The 17,294-nt window shown below is 39.7% G+C and overlaps 1 long non-coding RNA gene across 1 annotated transcript; it reads right to left on the bottom strand.

The window, feature by feature from the left end:
- Nucleotides 1-835: 835 nt before the first annotated feature.
- LOC104097682 (uncharacterized) lies at nt 836-2,157 on the bottom strand. The gene is made up of 2 exons (XR_011413436.1): nt 1,957-2,157; nt 836-1,370 (listed from the first exon to the last, which is right to left on the bottom strand). It is a non-coding gene; the product is annotated as an uncharacterized lncRNA (long non-coding RNA).
- Between the last annotated feature and the right edge of the window lie 15,137 nt (nt 2,158-17,294).

The following is a 17,294-nucleotide window of genomic DNA, read 5'->3' as shown; positions in this document are numbered from 1 at the left end:
AAAATTTAAGCAGTTAAAGTCTTAAAGAGAATGTACTTTTATTTACTTAATTGTAATTTCAACACGTACCTTCACATGTGGGTCTGAATCTTTTTCATGAGCAAATTACAAGGTTTTATCTATTTAGTTATTATATATGGGAAAAATGACATTGTATAGATACTTTCAAAATAATAGCCGAAAAAATATTTTTCTTTTGTATATATATACATTCTGTATGTTATTTAAAAAATTTATACAAATTTTATATATTTTTTCGTCTACCGAATATAAATAATTTCTGGTGCGGGCTAAAAATAATAATACCCCTTATATATTTTGGATTATATTAGTATTTAAGCTTTTGTTTATTTTCATATCATGTTAATAAGATAAGGTTCGCTCGATGAGGTAGTTGCCGCGTGCCGGTTTCAGGATCCCATCGTGATACAAAGTATCACAACAGTTAGTTCTAAGAGCAAATAAAGTAGTAATATGTATGTACTTGGATATGGAAAAAGATCGTGTGTAACTTCTCTTTTTTCCGTATTTTTTATTTGCATAACCACATGCAAAACTACTTAAAAAATCCGAGATGCTTAACAATTTTTCCAATATTATCTTTTATTTTCTAGAAAAAAGTTTATGCTCAAGAAATTTAAAGATATTTTTTTTCGAATATTATCTTCTTTTTTTTTTTTTTTTGTAGAGATCAAGAAATTTAAAGGAGACAATTGATACACAATGGCACCTCTAAGATGCACGATAACACCTCTACTATTGAGTTACCATTCAACTTTAACGATAAGATTTTTCCAAGCGTTTTTCAAAAATGATGAAGCGAAAGAAATAGTACTAAAAGAACAAACTGCATAACTTATTTCATTCATTAAGATTAATGCTCCATATTAAAAATTAGTAGACACTGCACATACATATGTGATAGAAAATAAACGACGAATATTTGGACATCTAACATCTTAGTCGTCATTTATTCACTCAAAGTAGGTATATGAAAAGCAAGATAAACACATGTAGAAATACAATTTTATTTGTCTGTGTGAACGCGGAATACTTTGTGTATCGAGCTGCGTTTTTTTTTTATTCAAGCCGATTTTCACCTCCCGCGATAAATGCAGTTGGAATCACTTGAGCATACTTTGAGGAATCTAGATGATGGAGGCATTGCATATATTTCTCCCCTAAGGCAGGAATTGCGCATGTCTTGCAAAACCAACCGTCAGAGCAATCACTATTCTGATTGCAAGGTCTCTTACAAGTTAGCCAACCATCATCTTTTAGTAGTTTTCTTTCAACCATTTCCATATCTAAGGATAAGTTTCTCAATGCTATCACTTTCATCTTAGGGGAGCTGATCATGAATGGATTAACTGCATATTAATTCAATCAAAATCGAGTTAAACACTAATATAAAATAATATATATATATACACACACTCAGAGGCTGAGCTAGAATTTCAACTTTATGGGATCTGAATTTTAGAGCGACGACTTCAGGTGCTAATGACTGGGTTCTAAATTTAATATTTATACATATTTGATGAATTTTTTAATACAAAATACATTATTTGAGCAAGAGTTGTCGGGTTCAGCCAAATCCTTTGCTCGGCTTCTGCCTCCGCCCCTGCACACACTCAGAGGCGAAGCCAAAATTTCAAATTTATGTGTTCAAGATTTTAGAGCGGCGACTTCAAGTGATAATAACTGCGTTCTAAATTAAATATTTTTACATATTTAATAAATTTTTTAACACAAATATACTGTTTGAGCAAAAGTTATTGAGTTCGGCTGAACCGTATTCTTCTAGCTCCTTCCCTGCGCAAGGGCTCCATCTGGTCTTGTTTGACTTAACATGGGATAAACTAAAAATGAAATTGTGCCATATAAATTTGGACAGAGAGAGTATATATATACAAAGAGATACAGAGCTAGGAAGAGGGGAATGCAACTACTAACCAACAATCGCCAAGAGGATTGCAGCAAAAAAGAAAGCAAATTTGATTCCAGCCATTGACAATGCTTTGTTTGTAGTTCTTTGCTCAACTAATTATCAGGGGCATATTTATAGCCGTTAGTGAAGGTCTAGTGCCAATTTTGTGAGCTCCTTTTACTTTCAAAAAATGAAGTGTTGTGTATCTCTCGTGCATGTGTTTTTAATCTCCTATCGTTTCGTTTTACATATGAATCAATGCACTTGGTCTATATATTGCAAACAAATACATAATTTAAAAACTTTATTTTCATGTACAATCAAATCTCTTTATAACAGTTATCCCTTATAACAACATTATAATGATCTAGTTTTCTTTGGAACCAATATTTTTATGTTATGTTATGATATATGTTTTTTATAATAGCGCATCACTATAACAACTAAAATATTTCAGTACAAATAAATTTATTATAAAGAGGTTTAACCGTAATATTTTTGGCTGAAGATTATTAAGGGAGCAGAAAACATCTTTATATCATCTAAAGCCACTTTATAAATTGTAGTGTCTCGCAATAATCGTCCCAAAATTATATATATAAAATAAAACATCTTTATCTCATGAAAATGTTGAACTCAAGTCTCAACTAACCTTAATGTGAAAATAATTGCTTCATAATTTATCTTTTTTTCTACCTCTTCAAGGGTTGTTCATAAACTTTTTTAAATAAGTAAACGACAAGTGGCATGTTTTCAATGACTATTGGCTCTCTCAATCATTAAAATGTCCACGTCAAGAATGTTGTTTCTATGTGGGAAATTTCAACTACGTACTTTTATATGAGAGTAAGTGTCCAATTTTATTTTTTAAATCACCTTTTTAGGATTTTCACGCACTCTTTAAGAGTATTCAATGAACCCAATAATATGTCATGCCCCATTAGAAAAATGACAAGCGGGATCGATATTTTTAAATAAGAATTGGCTGATAGAACCAAGTAAAATGCACACGTCAAAGATCTTTCTTAAACATGTTAAACAGGTGAAACATGTATATAAATATATAAGTACATTTACGTGTATATATATAAGTATATGCATGTTTGATGGATGAATGATGTATATTAACATTTAATAGGGATTGAGCTAGTGTATTAGGTACCGGTTCGGATGAACCCCTTTGCTTAAAACTCATATATTTGTCAGTCGCGGATCCAGGATTTTAAGGTCGTGGGTACTTATTTTCTTTAACATAAATTTGCTAGCAATTACTATATGGTATAAGTGCACAACTATTCTAACGCGACAGTGTAAAAAGTTAATGAGAAAACACCCGTTAATATTATTACTACCAAAACAGTCTTCTAATCATAAGTCACAATGAACTTTGTACAAAGCATAAGCGGTAAGCATGGAAAACAAAAATCCAAAATCCCTCCACTAAATGTTTTCAATCTCTAGCTTTAACAAAAATATAATCTTATTACTACCTGTTATGTCTACTTTCTTTTTTCTTTTCGTTGGAAGCGCATTTTCTTTCTTTGTATGAGAGCCAAAAATCCAAGAAGCGAAGAAGGGTTTGGTCGTTTGGTGTCTAATAGAAGCTAAATTTATCCTTAAACTAATGAATGAGATAAAGCCTAAAGGAATAGGAAAAATGACAAAAGAAATCTAAGTGAAAAGGCCAAAGTATTAAAAAGAATGAAAGATATGGTATAGAAGATTGAGAGAGTCAGCCTCAAGAAGTTAGCAGGCATTGCGAAAAGATGTTTCAATTGGGAATCGAACTCGTGTGGCTTAAAAACACACTCCTATCTCCAGCTTTGAACCAAAGCACCCTTGAACCTTTTTAGTTTGTGGGTGCTTACTAATGCAATATAGTACTTTCCTATTGTTTACCCAGAAAATTCGAGTAACAATTAAACTTATATTGTGGTTATAAAGATATGTGATTTAAACCAGTACCAATCGATAAATAACGGATTAAATAGATAAATTGGACAAAAATAAATCTAACCAGTCTGCAAACAATGCCTCGACCTCGGTTCGAGATAGTTTCGAGGTTTAGTTAATAAGAACAATAGAGGATGGAACAAGCAGTGATGAACAGTAAATAAGACAAAGAAAGCAGCGTATATGTATATTCTTATCAGTGAATCCTACTTACAAATTATTGGAACTCCTCTTTATATTGTAGAGGAAACCTAATTATGGTATGTCTCTAATTACAGAAGAAAAATCGTATAAACAGCTAGTTTAACCGCTTCTAATTTGGCATGTTCCGAGATTCATGCCATGATCCTCGACCAGTTTCGGATATCCGTTCCGAGATTCACGTCGTGATCTTCGACTGGTTACTGATATCTCTTCATTCCATTATTATGCTGTCCTCGAAGTCAGTCATACTTGGTCTCGATTGTTGCTGGCCTCAGTCTTAACGTACACTTCGATCTCTATGCTTGATGTTTCATCTTCGAGCTCGGGTCTGATTTATTACGAGGCTACCCCCGATGTAACTCCCTTATCTCGATCAAACAGCAAAATCGGGTAGGCCTGATTTTGACCGTATACAGATAGTCCCCTCGTTTCTTGAAACGTAACGAGAAAAAACGAACTGAGCCTTCGATTTAGTACCTCGACCAATTATGACGTCAACATCGTGACGTAAGCGACAGAAGCGATTGAAGCGTCTCGTCTGCACAGTTCCCAAGATCATTAATTAACGTCAGTTAATGATCGGCCACTAGTGCTTTCAAACCGTCAAAGTGGCTATTATAAATAGACCACCTTCATAATCCTCTTAAACTTTACTTTCAAACTTCTTCTAATCCTCAAAAAACTCTTGTATTCTCTTCAATTCATCAACTTTGCCGGTTTTCGTTTGCCAATCTCTAAAGAACAAATTCCGCCTTCTTCTTTCTTAAACCTCATATAACAATGGCAAAAATATCAAAATCCATTCCTCAAGAAGAAAAAGCCTCCTCGTCGCGGTCGGCCGGTGGAAAAACACCGGTGGAGCCACATATTGAAGAGTGCATCCTCGGGCCATGTAAACTTACTTCCGACTTTAAAGCCGAAAAACCCTCTTCGGTTCTTAGCCGATGCGAGCCCATGTCTAGATATATCTGTTCGATATCCAAAGGCGATCTCGAGAAGGTGAAAAGGGATTACTGCTGGGAGAATAAAAAGGTGGTGATTCCTACCCCCGAAGAGGACATTACCACTCATGTGAAAGGGTTTTTAAGTATGTATACTTACCCTTTCACACTGGGTTATGTCGATCTCGTCATAATCGACTTCTGCCGCCAATACCGGGTAACCCTAGGCCAGATCTACCCCTCTTTTCTGCGTATTATCATTTTGCTCAGATTCTTCTCGAGCAAGATCGAGGGGATGTCTTTCACACTCGATCATCTCATTAGGATATACAACCCTGTATTTATCGGGGCAGACTTATAAGGCTTCAGCGTCGGGCCACGAAGGTGCTATTCTCGAGCATAGACGAGGACAAGGACCGAGGATGGATGTATCAGTTTGTCCGAGTCAGGACCTCCAATTTAATCCCCACCGAGAAGATGCCATTTCCCGAAGAATGGAATATGAAGCGTAAGTAGAACTTCACCGATAACGTTTGATTATCTGTTATGTTTGTTTTATCTCTTCTCATCTATATTCTTCTTCATGGTGCAGCTTCCTCCTAGTTTCCTGGTGCAGTCCCGGACCTTGCAGGTTGGGTTCGATAACTGGTTTCAACCTCCTTGTATGCTGAGTGCTCGTGGCACGATTTGGCCAAGGGTCGATGGAAGGACAAAAATCACGGTAAGTTCCCCTGTACGTGTTTGATGATTTCCTGCGAAATACTTCTCTTTAACTTGATTTCTTCTTATACAGGTCTTTTAGATAACGTTGTTATGAGGCCGCCTCCCCTCGGGGAAGAGGAGGCCCCGAAACTGACCAAAGACAAGAAAAGGAGAAGGGCCTCGACTCCAAATACCCCTAAGCCCAAGAAAAGCAGGGCTCAAAAGTCTAAGACTGATCCCTCCGTTCTGTTTGCCGATGTATCCCAAACGCTACGAGATGAGAATGAGGAGGGAGAAGATGTCGACTGCCTACTGGTGACTCGGAAGAGGGAAAGCATCGAAGCTTCGATAACTGCTGAGCCGGTGACGGTCGAGGAGGTTCAGTCGTAGATCGAGGTGATCTCGGTGAAAGGTCCTAACAGAGTCCCCGAGTCATCGGCTATTGATGACGCCTCCTGCCGTGATGAGCAACCGGCGGGTGTGCCCGAAGGGTCTAGTTCTGAGGCTCTTCAAAGAGAAGAGAATGCCCCGAGTGACTCGCTCGGGGCAATTAATATCGATGATTCGCCGCCCGGTCCTACGTTCTCCGAGGGGAAATTTTGGGATGCCCGATCTATGGGAACCCCCGAAGTGGGGACGGCCCCCGAAGGGGACGATGATGTTTCCGACCTTGATGCATCACTCATTTTTATTGAGGCTCAGCGGCTTCTGAACCAAGTGAGTTTTAGCCCATGCTATCATGCTTGCGTTTGTTCTTATTTCTCTAAGTCTGATTTCCTTTCTTTCTATATAGGCTACAGTGCTCCATCGAGAAGCGTCTTCCAAGTATCGAGCTGAGCTGACCCGATGTGAGGTTGATCTCAAAAAGCTTACGGAGGAGAGAAACGCCCTCAAACTCCTCTATGTGCAAAAAGAAGAGGAGATCATGAGCATTCGAGCTGAGCTGACAAGAGCTCATCGAGATCAGACCGAGCTCATTGAACGGGTAATGTAAATTTTTGGGAGCTTGTTATGTAATGACTTATTATTGGCAATTAACACTTTGATCCTGCAGGTTCAGCAGAAGGACAAATTGGTTGAGCAGCTTCGTGAGGAGGCCAAGATGAAAGAGGCAGAGACTTTGGGGTGGAAGCAGAACATGGATCGTCTCACCTCGGAGAAAGAAACGGTTCGGGCCCAACTGTCTTCAGTTGAGCGTCAACTCCAAAGTGTGAAGGAGGAGAACTTGCCTCGAGCCCAGAAGTTTAAAGAGCTCTAGATTCGGTTGGCTGCTGAGCTTGCAAGGGCCACATCCGAGGCAGAGTTGCTCATGGCCTCCTACCGAGCTGATGCCGAAGCCGCTACCACTCGGGCAAAGGACATTTCTGATGCTGCTGAGGTTAGATTGTCCCATGTTGCCGAGCATGCTAAGCTCTAGTCTCGAAGAGAAACTCTTGAGGAGGTGCATGCTCGTGGCTTCGACCTCACGGCTAATATCGAGAATGCGAAGGTTTTGGAGGACGAGGCCGGAGCCTTGCTTTCCGATGAGCAAGACTCTGCAAGTGGATCCGAGAGTGGAGATGAATATGAAGCTCCTGAAGATGTGGCTCCCGAGGTAGACTAGGCACTTAGGATTTTTTTTCCTTTTGTTTTTTGTGTAAGACCCTGAGTGGTATTTGTAATTACTTTGCATATATGAAAGATTTCTTTTCTTTCCGTTTTGTTGATTTCTGATTTATGATAAATTCTGTTTTTCCTTTGCTTTGTGAAAACTTTGTTGCAATCGGGTTACTGTAGTCTATAGTCGAGTGAGCAATAGCTCGAACTCAGAGTAGAACAAACCCTTAGGTTTTTTAGTTAAGCGAGGGCGAGTCCCCGAGCTTAACAATATGTTCGGGATTTTAATTTCGGATGACTTGATCGAAGTCGTAAATATACTGCTTTTATAGCTGAGTTCGAGTAAGTTTCAAACTCACAGTAACAGACCCTTAAGGGTTTATGATGAATCCTCGAGCCATATTTTATTTGAGCTCGGAATAGTAGAACCCTTAGGTCCGAATTGAGTGAGAACAAAATCTCGAACTCTAAGTGTATTGGTCCTTAGGCTCTCGAGATTAGGCCGACATGGCCACTAAAAGATGGCTATTTTTTCCCTTTTTCGGCTTAGAAGACTTAGTAAAAGAAATTTCTTTATGCCTTAACACATATTTTTTACCCATTGGGTTTTTTGAGAGTTCGATGTCGATTGAAACTCCTTTGTTTTTTGTGTCTTAGCACGTTTGTGTTAAGATAATTTGGTACTTCTTAAGGTTTTTCGAGGGCTGATTTCATCGAGGACCTTTGTGTTAAGATAATTTGGTACCTCTTAAGGTTTTTCGAGGGCTGATTTTATCGAGGCCCTTTTGATTACATGCCGAGGGTAGCCTTTTTTAACCGGCTTTTCAAAGAATTTGAAGGCCTATTTTTATTGCGGAATTCGGACGTGTTCGAGCCGCTTTAATTTGGCCGTAGCCTTTGGGTATGCCTCTTGGGCTTATTTCCCAATAATACTTCGAACTTGTTCGAAGTGTTAGTCCCCGAGAATGATGGCCTTGGCTTGTAGATCGAGAAGTTCCTCTTTGAGGTCTTATGAATTTGAGTTTAGATTACTCAAATATGTCAATCGTCGACGGCAGTCCTCGAGTGTACGAGGTATATTTGCACTTGGCCCTTGAGCCATTTCTCACAAAATCATAAGTATGGAACTTGTATAGTAGAAAATTTTCTTTGAAACACAAGATGTTTGATATAAAAAGAATGCTTCTTTGTATAATTTATACATGCGTATATGTTTTGCCATCGGGGCTCGACTAATCTATACAGACACGGTTCATTCGACCGTTTGTCCCATTACAAAGTTTCTCTATCGAGTCCCTTTGACACGAAGTATTTTCCTCGAAAGCATAACATCCGAGGGTGATGCCCCCCAGTATTCAAGGTTGATTGTAAAGCAGCCTTGGATACTGTAGAATGGTCCTCAGGTAGCACATAATTGTTGCCTCGTTAAAAACTCGCTGAAAAAACCCACTTGGAACAAAAACCGATCTAAGGGAAAAAGAGTACAACGCGTGCTTTAAAACCTGAGGTCTCGATATCTTCGATCAATCATCTACAATGAGTTAGTGTCGAATATATAAATGAAAAAAGGAATAAAGTCATACCTTAGCAATAATACTGTTTAAGAAGCGATATGTTCCAATTATTTGGCAGTTGTTCGCCGTTCATCGTGCCGAGCTTATAAGATCCCTTTCCGACGATTTCAAGGACTTGGTAGAGTCCTTCCAATTTGGGCTGAGCTTTCCTTCATTAGGATATCGAGTGTTGATGGTGACTTTCCTCAGGACTAAGTCCCCGACTCTGAAGTGGCGAAGGTTGGTTCTCCTATTGTAGTATCTTTCGATTCGTTGCTTTTGTGCAGCCATTCAAATGAGTGCAGCTTCTCGTTTTTCATCCAATAATTCGAGGCTAGTATTTATAGCCTCGTGATTTGACTCTTCTATTATATGTCAAAACCTGGCACTGGGTTCCCCGACTTTGATTGGAATTAAGGCTTCGGAGCCATATACTAAGGAGAACGGGGTTGCCCCTGTACTGGACTTTGACGTTGTTCGATATGCTCAAAAGAATTTGGGTAGAATTTCTCTCCATTTCCCCTTAGCGTCGTTCAACCTTTTCTTTAGGTTTTAGATAATAGTCTTGTTCGTTGACTCGGCCTGTCCGTTCCCACTAGGGTGATACGGCGTTGATAATATCCTTTTAATTTTGTGGTCTTCGAGGAATTTCGTCACTTTGCTGCCGATAAATTATTTTTCATTGTCACACACTATTTTGGCAGGTATCCCAAATCGACATACGATGTGATCCCAGATGAAGTCTATAACCTCTTTATATCTCACTTTCTCGAACGTCTGTGCTTCAACCCATTTAAAAAAATAGTCAGTCATAAATAAAATAAACCTGGCTTTACCTGGTGCCGATGGCAGAGGGACGACGATATCCATCCCTCATTTCATGAATGGCCATGGGGATAGGACTGAATGAAGATGTTCTCCGGGCTGATGGATCGTCGGTGCAAACCTTTGACATTTATCACATTTTCGAACAAACTCCTTAGTGTCTTTTTCCATGCTATCCCAGTAGTATCCTGCTCTAATGATTTTGCGAATCAGTGATTCGGCGCCGGAGTGGTTCCCACAAGTGCCTTCATGGACCTCTCGTAGAACATAATCGATGTCTCCTGGTCCTAGGCATACTACCAATGGTCCATCGAATACCCTTCAGTATAATGTTCCATCTTCAGTCAATGTGAATCGAGCAGCTTTGGTTTGTAGGGCCCTCGACTCTTTAGGGTCCGATGGGAGCTTTCCTTTCTTCAAGTATTCAATATATTTATTCCTCCAATCCCAGGTTAAGCTTGTAGAGTTTATCTCGGCATGACCTTCCTTGATCAAGGATCTCAAGAGTTGAACGACAGTCCCCGAGCTAATCTCATCTTCCTCGACCGATGACCCTAAACTTGCAAGCGCATCGACCTCACTGTTTTGTTCTCGAGGTACATGCTACAAAGTCCATTCCTTGAAACGGTGCAAGGTTACCTGCAGCTTGTCCAAATACCTTTGCATTTTATCCTCTCGAACTTCGAAAGTTTTGTTTACTTGGTTCACCACCAGTAAAGAGTAAAACTTGACTTCAATGACTTCTGCTCATAGGCTTTTAGCTAGCTCGAGACCTGCAATCATGGCCTCGTACTCGGCCTCATTGTTAGTCAACCTAGGAGTTTTGATAGATTACCTAATAGTGCTACCCGTGGGCGGCTTCAAAATGATGCATAGCACGGACCTCTTCACATTCGAAGCACCGTCTGTGAAAAGGGTCCATACCCCCAATGATGTACCCAATTTTAACAAGAGTTCCTTTTCGACTTTGGGTACGAGGGTTGGCGTGAAATCGGCCACGAAGTCTGCTAAAATTTAAGACTTGATGGCTGTCTGGGGTCGATACTCAATATTGTACCCACTGAGTTCGACGGCCCATTTGGCCAATAGGCCCGATAGTTGGGGCTTGTGCAAAATATTACGAAGTGGGTAAGTGGTTAATACATATATGGGATAACATTAGAAGCATGGTCTTAACTTTCTAGAGGCGCTTATCAATCCAAGTGCCATTTTCTCCAAGTGCGGATATCTAGTTTCTACTTCTCCTAAGGTCTGACTTACATAATAAATGGGAAATTGCGTACCTTGCTCTTCTCGAACTAGGACACCACTTACCGCGATTTCCGATACTACCAAGTATAAGTAAAGTTTCTCATCTTCCTTTGGAGTGTGAAGCAGTGGTAGGCTCGATAGGTATCGCTTCAATTCCTCTACTGCCTGTTGGCATTCCGGGGTCCAGGAGAAATCGTTCTTCTTTTTGAGTAGAGAGAAAAATCTGTGGCTTCTATCCGACGACCTCAAAATGAATCGGCATAAGGCAACTATCCGTCCAGTTAGTCTCTGCACAACTTTTACACTGTCCACGACGGTGATGTCTTCGATGGCCTTGATTTTATCGGGGTTGATTTTGATCCCCCGATTCGACACCATGAAGCCACGGAACTTGCTCGAACCGACCCCGAAAGCACATCTCTCGGGGTTGAGCTTCATGTTGTATTTCCTTAAAATCTCGAACGTTTCCTGCAAATGAGCCAAATGGTCCTCTGAGCATAGGGACTTAACTAGCATGTCATTAATATAAACTTTCATTGATTTACCTATTTGTTCTTCGAACATTTTATTTACTAGGCGTTGGTAAGTAGCTCCTACATTTTTAGCCCGAAGGGCATTACATTATAACAATATGTTCTATACTTGGTAATAAATAAAGTCTTTTCTCGGTCCTCCGGGTTCATTTGGATTTGATTGTACCCAGAATAGGCATAGATAAAAGTAAGGATCACGTGGCCGGCCGTGGCATCGATCATGCGATCGATGTTTGGCAGTGGAAAAGAATCTTTGGGGCACGCCTTGTTTAAATTCTTATAATCTACACACATTCTAAGTTTGTTCCCTTTTTTAGGGACTACAACTACATTGGCTAACCATTTGGGATATTTCACCTCCCGAATGGACCCTATTTTGAGAAGTTTAGTTACCTCGTCCTTTATGAATGCGTACTTTACCTCGGACTGGGGTCTTCTCTTTTACTTCACCGATTTGAACCTAGGGTCCAGGCTTAACCGATGTATCGTTATCTCCGGTGGGATCCCTGTCATGTCTAAATGGGACCAAGCAAAACAATCCATGTTATCAATAAGAAATTGAATAAGCTTTGTCCTGAGTTCGGGGGTTAATCCCGTTCCCAGGTATACCTTTCGCTCGGGCAGGTACTCGATCAATATAACCTGTTCCAGTTCTTCGACCGTTGATTTGGTGGTGTCAGAATCTTTGGGAATAATAAAAGTTCGAGGGGTTGGAAAATCCTCCTCTTCTTCTTCTTCTATCTTCTTCTTCCCCGATTTAGTCGAGGCTGGTAGCTATGATTGCTATTTGACTTCCTGCTAACCTTTGATGCTCTACCTTTCCGAGGTTGATAGTGTCGATATCGGTGTTACCTCATCGATCGCAAATATTTCCTTTGCAGCATGCTGCTCCCCGTATAATGTTCTTACACCGTCTGACGTCGGGAATTTCATCACTTGTTGGAGAGTCGAAGGGACTGCCCTCATATTGTGGATCCAAGGCCTTCCGAGCAGGGCATTGTACCTCATGTCGCCCTCGATTACGTGGAACTTGGTATCTTGAATGGTTCCAGCCACGTTCACCGGTAGAATAATCTCCACTTTAGTTATTTCACTGGCCATATTGAATCCGTTTAAGACTCGAGTTGCGGGCACGATTTGATTTTGTAGGCCGAGCTGCTCCACGACCCTCGATCGGATGATATTCGCCGAGCTACCTGGATCCACTAAAACACGCTTAACTTGAACTTTATTTAATAAGATAGAAATTACCATGGCGTCGTTGTGGGGCTGAATAATGCCTTCTTCTTCTTCGTTGTTGAATGATAAAGAGCCTTCGGGCACATAATCTCGGGTTCGTTTTTCTCTAGTGATTGATACCTTAGTACGTTTGAATATGGGTCCCTGCGGAATGTCGACCCCACCGACGATCATATGAATGACATGTCGGGGTTCCTCCTGTTCATTTTTCCTATTGGCGTCCCTTTCTCTGAAATAATTCTTGGCTTGATCGCTGAAGAACTCTCGAAGGTGGCCCTCATTAAAAAGACGGGCTACCTCTTCCCTTAATTGTCTGCAATCCTCGGTCTTGTGACCATGCGTGCCATGATACTTGCACATCAAATTTGGGTTTCTTTGGGAAGGATCGGTTTGTATGGGTTTGGGCTACCTAGAATCTCTGATCCTTCTGATTGCCGATACAATGCCCGATGCATCGATGCTAAAGTTATATTCCGATAACCGAGGTGCGTCTGTGAGATCGATCGGCATACTTGTCAAAACTACTTTTTCTCATAAGTCCCCTAGAATTCTGTCCTCGATCATTTCTTCGATCATTCCGGGCGGAATTGCGTCCTGAACCATTGTTCTTTCGATCTGCGGTATATGGTTGATATCGGTCCCTATTCGACCTTGGCTCCCTATCGACGTCCCTCTGGTTTTTAACTGTCGACCTGTTTGGATATACTGAACTGGAAGGGGCTCCTAATTGGTCGTCCTCGACCCTGATCTTTGACTGATATTGATTGTGCACATCTGCCCAAGTTACAGCTGGATACTCGATCAGATTTTGTTTCAACTGACGTGATGCTATCGAACTCCGCTCGTTCAACCCTTGGGTGAAAGCTTGAATGGCCCAATCATCTGTGACTGGCGGCAACTCCATGCGTTCCATTTGAAATCGGGACACGAACTCCCTCAGCATTTCATTATCCCTTTGTCTTACCTTGAAAAGGTCTGATTTTCTCGTTGCGACCTTTATGGTCCCGGCGTGTGCCTTTACGAAAGAATCTACTAATATGGCAAATGAATCGATGGAACTTGGTGGCAGGTTGTGATACCAAATCATTACTCCCTTCGAAAGGGTCTCTCCAAATATTTTCAACAGCACAGATTCGATTTCATCATCCTCCAAATCGTTACCCTTAATGGCGCATGTATATGAAGTAACATGCTCGTTGGGATCGGTGGTCCCATTGTATTTAGGTATGTCTGGCATAAGAAACTTCTTTGGAATAGGCTTCAGAGCCGCACTTGGAGAAAATGACTTTTGTAAAAACTTCTTCGAATCCATCCCTCTCAAGATTGGCGGTGCCCCCGGTATCTGATCAACTCGAGAGTTGTATGTCTCCACTTTTTTATCGTTGGCTTCGATTCTCTTCTCCCCTGATTCAATTCTTTTGGTGAGCTCCTCGAGCATTTTCATTACCGCAGGATTAGTCCCCGATTCGTTACCATTCGACCTTTCCGGTATTGGCTCGGTACGATGAGTAATTTCCGGCTCGACCCTATTCGGGGCTCTATGTTAATTTTGTAACTGAGCAATAGCGGCTTCCTGAGCCTGAAGCATCTCGAATATCACTTGGAGACTGACTCATTCGTCTCTTTTGCCCTATGTTCCTTGGCTACTAGATCGGCCTTCTCTGCGTACACTCCCATCGAGATCTGCGCCTAAGTCTGCGTTTAGAGGAACGCGCGAACTGACATCGACTGGGTTGGCAACCGGTGCTGCCCCGAGATTAGCCTGTGGCACCTCGACTCCTAGAGCAATCACATTTTCATTTTCATCATGGAATCCGAGGCCATTGTCACCGTGTGTGGATGCGGTTTGTGAGTTTGACATATTTTAACCTAAAAGCAAAGATACTCGACAAGAACAAGCGTAAAATAGTGTGTTTTACCAGAATAAGTACTGAACAATCACTATTATCCTTAACCCAACGGTGGGCGCCAAACTGTTTATCCAGAAAACCGAGTAACAATTAAACTTATATTGTGGTTTTAAGGATATGTGATATAAACCAGTATCAATTGATAAATAACGAATTAAATAGATAAATTGGATAAAAATAAATCTAACCAGTCTGAGAATAATGCCTCGACCTCGATTCGAGATAGTCTCGAGGTTTAGTTAATAAGAACAGCAGAGGATGGAACAAGCAGTGATAAACAGTAAATAAGACAAAGAAAGCAGCGTGTATATATATATATATTCTTATCAGTGAATCCTACTTACAAATGATTGGAACTCCTCTTTATATACTAGAGGAAACCTAATTATGGTATGTCTCTAATTACAGAAGGAAAAACGTATAAACAGCTAGTTAACCGCTTCTACTTTAGTCCGTTCCGAGATTCACACCATGATCCTCGACCAGTCTCGGATATTCGTTCCGAGATTCACGCCGTAATTTTCGACCGGTTACTGATATCTCGCCATTCCATTATTATGCTGCCCTCGAAGTCAGTCATACTTGATTTCGATTATTGTTGGCCTCGGTCTCAACGTACACTTCAATCTCTAGGCTTGATGTGTCATCTTCGAGCTCGGGTCTGATTTATTACGATGCTACCCCCGATGTAACTCCCTTGTCTCGATCAAACAGTAAAATCGGGTAGGCCCGATTTTGACCATATACACCTATGTTTTCTTATATAACCGTACACAGTTCACGCCGCGGTCAATGGGTGCTTCAGCACCCGGCACGACCTACGTAGATCCATAGATCCGCCCCTGTATCCGTATTAGAAAATTATTAAATATGTATAGTAGTAAATTATAAACTCAGTAACTAAAACTAATGAGCTAGCTATGTGTTTGGTGGCAAATACAAAAACTATAAACTTTAATTCCCGACTCGTATAATTGATTAGTGAGCAAACTACTGATATTCAAATTGATCAGTCTGACGTTATCTAAAAACTTAAGTCGTTAAAGAGAATATACTTTTATTTGCTTAATTGTAACTTCAACATGTGCCTTCACATATGGGCCTGAATCTTTTTCATGAGCAAAGTAGGAAAAAAATCTTTTTGATAATATGTGGTAGTGACTTTTGGACTCAGGACCTTCGTCGGCTTATACATCATGTTCAAGTGTTGATAATCTCATCTAAAAGCTTAAACTATTAGAGAAAGAGAGCATACTTTTATTTACTGTACATTTTTTGATGAACAATGGCGCATTAGGAACAGTACAAATACTCCCAGTTGAAAACTTGAAGTATACCAATAATGAAATTTTGAAGCAATATAACTTAAAATTCCCCTGATCATAAATGATGAAATACCTTTTAAAACAGTCAAATTCGTGTTCTAATATTTTTTTGCACTATCAATGAATTTTAACATATGATAGCAAGATTAAATACTATTTTATCATATTACTAATTAATGCGTATTAAGAGATTTACCTATAATCACCTAATAAATAATTTGATTTGATAATTTTTTTTTTATTTAAACTCATTTCAATACCATGCTATATTTACATCTTTTACTGTTTCATATATGTTGTCCGATTATGTACTAATTTTGTACTAAGTAGTACTTATAGACAGGGGCGGAAGCACAGTACCGGATGCGGGTTCGGTCCAACCCAATAGCTTTTGTGCAATCCATGTATTTGTCTTAAGAAATCCATTGAATATGTAAAACTTATTAATTTAGAACCCAGTGACTTGAAAGGCTTACAATCCCGAACCCATAAGTTTCAAATCTTGGCTCCGCCTCTGCTTATAGATGCTCCATGTTACTCTGTTATGGGATGTATATTTTGGCTGAGATGGTTAGTCCATACTCTGTATTATCAGCGTATTATTGGGATTTTATCCATTTATCTAACTGTATATCTTATGGATTATCTTAGTATTTAAACTACTATTTATTTTCACAGAATGATAATAAGTTAGAGCTCGATCGTTAGACCTCACATGTGAGATTATATTTGATTTTTTTCTTATTGTTATTGTTGTATAATAAGTTAAAGTTCGCTTGATAGGTAGTAGCTGTTGGATTTTTAATTAAAAATTGAGGTGAAAGAAAAATAGAGAGAAAAATAAAATTGTGAATTTTCCTCATTTACACAGGAACATTATCCCATATTGGAAGAGGAAAACTCATTTGTTGAGTATATATAATTGCAGTTCTTCTGACTCTTAAAGAGCTGAGAAGAAGTCATGCTTTGCGCCATCGTCGTCGCTTGACTTCTAAGTTTCCCTTCGAATTTAATTTTTCGTTTTATTTTGCGTAAATAGTCATTTCGTTATAGTCGTTTTAGCGAAAGGCCATATGGAAGAGTTGCACCTCTTTGTTTGAACTCAACCTGCTATCTATAAATAACAATCCCATCACCCAGATTTATTTACATAAATTTTAAAATCTCTTCTTTCTTTTTTGCATTGTTTTCTTACAAAAACACAGTAAGTGTGATTACTGTCAGTCTGCCACTATTTGTGTTCGTTGTACACTAATATTTGAAGTACCGCTACATCAGTGTGGTTATCCGTTCTATCCTGAGAGGAAATAATTCTAAACCTCGGATATTAGG

This window comes from Nicotiana tomentosiformis, chromosome 2, assembly GCF_000390325.3.
Source record: "Nicotiana tomentosiformis chromosome 2, ASM39032v3, whole genome shotgun sequence".
Taxonomy (NCBI): domain Eukaryota; kingdom Viridiplantae; phylum Streptophyta; class Magnoliopsida; order Solanales; family Solanaceae; genus Nicotiana; species Nicotiana tomentosiformis.
The sequence above is the reverse complement of the archived record's forward strand: the minus strand, read 5'-3'. Positions and strand labels throughout refer to the sequence as shown.